Source organism: Myotis davidii, unplaced genomic scaffold (assembly GCF_000327345.1).
Source record: "Myotis davidii unplaced genomic scaffold, ASM32734v1 scaffold989, whole genome shotgun sequence".
Taxonomy (NCBI): Eukaryota; Metazoa; Chordata; class Mammalia; order Chiroptera; family Vespertilionidae; genus Myotis; species Myotis davidii.
The window spans coordinates 196,823-200,938 of NW_006299599.1; the positions used below are offsets into that span (position 1 = coordinate 196,823).

A 4,116-nucleotide genomic window follows, 5' to 3' on the forward strand; every position below is an offset into this window, starting at 1 on the left:
CCACGCGGGGCTGGGGAGCCTGAAGGTTCGGTGTCCGAGTCTTGTAAGGAAACCGTGAGCGGAGGGTCCGAGGTCTCCCGCCCGCGGGGGCGCATGTGTGAGAAGCAGTCCCCCCACTTTAGTCTTAAAAAGTGGGTGCCCGCACCATCGAGGCTCCGGCGGGCACAGGGCGGACTGTGGAGCGCCAGGGTCGCTGTTTTCCTTCCAGGACCCTCGTTAATGATTAAACGCAAGGAAAGTTCCCCAAAGCGGCTGTCCCCTCCCTCCCGGAGCTCCGCGTCCTGCCGAGGCCGGCGGGTGCGCATCCCGGGGGGCTGCCCGGAGGCGACGTCCCCTGGCCCCACCAGCTCCTCTCCGGGTTGGGTCCTCCCAGCGGACAGGGTTGTCGTGTCGTGTCGGCTCCCGAGGTGCGCGGCTGCTCTGTCTGGTCCGCAGGGGGGTCCAGGTCCCAGGGACGCCCCTCCGCGGGTTCAGGGTCCCGGATAGGACAGGAGCGGCCCGGTCATCTGGGGCCAGAGCGGGACATCGGGCGTCGGGGGCGGTGAGGGGTGCGCGCTGCAGCAGCGAAGGGCTGTGGTCCCTGCGGTGCTGGGTCCTTGGGAAGGGGAGGCGCGGCAGGGCCCTGGTGGGCCCCACACCTGCTCCCACAGCCCCCGGCGCTGGGGGCTCCTCAGCCAGGACGTTGGGCATCGAATCCGCGGACGGACGGGGCAGAGGGCCAGACAGGTGCCAGCTCCTCGCTAATCTGCCAGGAGGACGGAGAGGCGGCGGCTCCCCCTCCTCCCCTCCTTTCTCCCTCCTCCTCCCCCTCCGCCTTCCTCCCGAGGCCGTCCACGCAGGTACCCGCCGTCTCCCGCACACCTGGCCGCCCGCCCCCGCGCACACAGGGCTCCCGGGGTCGTCACTCACCTGCGCTGTCACCGCCGAGGCTGTAACTGTACCGCTCGGTTCTCTGCGTCCAGCGTCTCCCAACCATCACGTTCCTTAAGAACAGAACGACTTGGGGTCCAGGACACCCCCCCCCAAGCATACTTTCCGGTTGTGTTGGTTGGATTCCTGTTTCCTGTGGTCACTGCAGGGAACGCGAATTCCAGGGCCCAAGAGACAAAACGTTAAAGTTGCTTCAAAGGACACACATCCCAGGCGGCAGCCGGCCCTCCAGAGGCTCAGGCTCAGGGACAAGGGCCTCCCAGTCCTGGTGGTTCAGGCCCCCTGTGTCTCCAGGGTCTTCTTCCTCCTCCTTCCCAGGGTTCCCAGCCACCCCCTCCGCCTCCTGCTTCCCAGGGACCTGGGGGGGGGAGCGGTGCTGGGGGGATCCTAAGAGCCAGCAACTCTCACCGAGTTTATTTGAGGGAAATGAAGGAGGAAAAGCCCTGAGATCTGAGCAGAAAAGACACGGACCTTCCAGGGCGGTTCCCATGGCAGCAGCTGGCAATAAAGCCCAATTCCCGTGCACAGGGGCCTCCTCCCTTTCAGTCGTGTCTGCAGCTCCATGTGCAGTATTTGTGGGCTCTCTGTGCAGTGTCTGTAGCTCCATGTGCAGTATTTGCGGGCTCCCTGTGCAGTGTCTGCGGCTCCCTGTGCAGTGTCTGGGAGCTCCCTGTGCAGTGTCTGTGGCTCCCTGTGTAGTGTCTGCGGCTCCCTGTGCAGTGTCTGTGGCTAGAGGCATGCTCCCTCCAAAGGCCCGAGGGGAGAGTCTGTTCCTGGGCACTCCTGCCTCTGGTGGTTCCTGGTGTGCAGTGTCTGTGGCTCCCTGTGCAGTGTCTGTGGCTCCCTGTGCAGTGTCTGTGAGCTTCTGCGTTGACGGCCTGCTTGGGATTTTAGAAGCTCTGTCAGCACGTTGGAAGGCTTAGGAGTCTCTGAGCAAAACTGAACATGGCAGGACTGGTCCCCCCCAGAGGACCCTCACTGTGTCCCCCTGAATCTCTATCGCTGGCGGCTGTGGGCGGCTGTCCGTCAGCTACGCGTCCATGTGGGAGTAGAGCATGCCTTGTCCTGACAGCACCCCCCACAGAAGGCAACACGCGTGTGTGTCCCAGGAGACATGCTTCATCGTTCCCATGGGCACATTCCCGGCGGCTCCTCCTCACAGCGGTCACCGAATCTCATCGCACCTGCCTGTGTGAGGTCCCAGTCTCACCAGTGTCTGAGGCTCTCATCCCACTGGGCACGCCCAGCCCCTCAGTCAAAGCATCAAAGCAGCGTGGGCTTCTGAGTGACACTGTGAGGAGCAGTGTTCCCGGGGGACACCCAGCTCACCGTGGAGCCGCCCGAGGGGGGAAAACGTGTGAGTTAAAAGCCACTGAGAGCCCCATTGGCGTGGCTCAGTGGTTAGAGCGTCAACCCAGGAACCAAGAGGTCACCAGTCTGGTTCCCAGTCAGGGCACGTGCCCAGGTTTTGGGCTCCATCACCAGCAGTGCAGGAGGCAGCCGATCGATGATCTGCTCATCAGTGTCTCGCTCTCCCTCCCTCTCCCTTCCTCTCTCTAAAAACAGAAAAATTAATAAAAAAATAAAAGCTACTGAGATTTGATGACTGTAAGTGCATAAGGTTACACTCAAATGAATATGGATGCGTATTTATCTGAGGATTGTACAACGTATTTGTAGCGGAAAAAGTCTTAGAACTGACTAAAACTTAGTGCTTCACCTCTGAACAGATTGAAGATTTGGCCGTACACACCATTTTTATGTTTTGGCATGAAACACAGGTTTCACGCTCGAAGTCTATTGCCATCCTAAAGTGATTTGTAAGAAGTCATCATTCGCCCTGACCGGTTTGCCTCAGTGGATGGAGCGTCGGCCTGTGGACTGAAGGGTCCCAGGTTCGATTCCGGTCAAGGGCAGGTACCTTGGTTGCAGGGGGCGTGCAGGAGGCAGCTGATTGATGTTTCCAACTCTCTCTCCCTCTCCCTTCTTCTCTGTAAAAGATCAATAAAATAAACTTTTTAAAAAAGAAGTCATCATTCATTATTTTTAAGTTTACGTCCAGGCGTATTCACAATCTCCGGAACTTCCCATCTGCAAAACGGACACTCTGTGCCCATAAAACAATGACCCTGTCCCCTCCCCCAGCCCTTGGCAACTATGGTGCTTCTGTGCCTATGAATTTGACTGTCTCACGTACCTCACATACTAACAGGTGGGTGTTTTGTTTTGTTTTAATATATTTTATTGATTTCAGAGAGGAAGGGAGAGGGAGAAATAGAAATATCAATGAGAGTGTATCATTGATTGGCTGCCTCCTGCATGCCCCCCACTGGGGATTGAGTCCGCAACCTGGGTGTGTGCCCTGACCGGGAATCGAACCCGGGACCTTTCAGTCTGCAGGCCAACGCTCTGCCCCCTGAGCCACACAGGCCAGGGCAGGTGCTTTTACTTTGAAGGCAGGCCGTGTCCCTGTCCCCCTTTTTTCCGTGTCAACAAGAGATGGCAACACCACATCCTCAGTTGCCTTTGTCACCGTGTCTCTAACCTGGGAAGCTGGCGGCGAGAGGCGGTGGGGCTGTCCCTGTCCCACGGACACGGGCACGGGAGGCTCCTGTGCAGCGGAACCCGCGGCCGTGCGCCGTGCACTGTGCACAACAGGAGCTCATCGTGGGGGGCCGGAGGGAGAAGAGCAAACTTTTAAAAACCCTTAAGAGACCCTTTAAGCTGCTTTCAGGTGGAGAACGACCGTGTCTGTCCGTCGGGGACCGTCCCTCATCTGCCCCCGGCCTCCCTCCGCCCGAGGAGTGTGTGATCCGGGCATCGTCAGTCTGCACACACATCACACGAGTGATTTAAAATTGCTCTTCTTGGGGGAAAACAGATTAAGCCTCGGCTCCCCATGAACCCCTCTGCTGGCCCCTTTTTAATAAAGAAGAGCTAGACTGGGCCAGTGCCACGGGCATATTTACCTTCATGAGCTAAAAAAAAAGAGAGAAAGAAAAAGAAGTTAATTACTGCTGGAGTGAGGTAGCCAGGCCGGCCGAGCTCTTTTATGACGCGCCCCTTCATTAATTTCCCTCCCTGGCCGGCCAGTCCGCTCAAAGCTGCATCTGTGCCACCGAACAGAGCGGGAGCCTGGCCAAGGGGGCGAGGGGGGAGGGGGAGGAGGTGCTGTTTACAAATCAG

At 58.6% G+C, this 4,116-nt stretch overlaps 1 non-coding gene across 1 annotated transcript; it reads right to left on the reverse strand.

The window, feature by feature from the left end:
• Window positions 1-3,288: 3,288 nt before the first annotated feature.
• On the reverse strand, window positions 3,289-3,361 carry TRNAC-GCA. Its single transcript has one exon. It is a non-coding gene; the product is annotated as a tRNA-Cys (tRNA).
• Window positions 3,362-4,116: the final 755 nt, after the last annotated feature.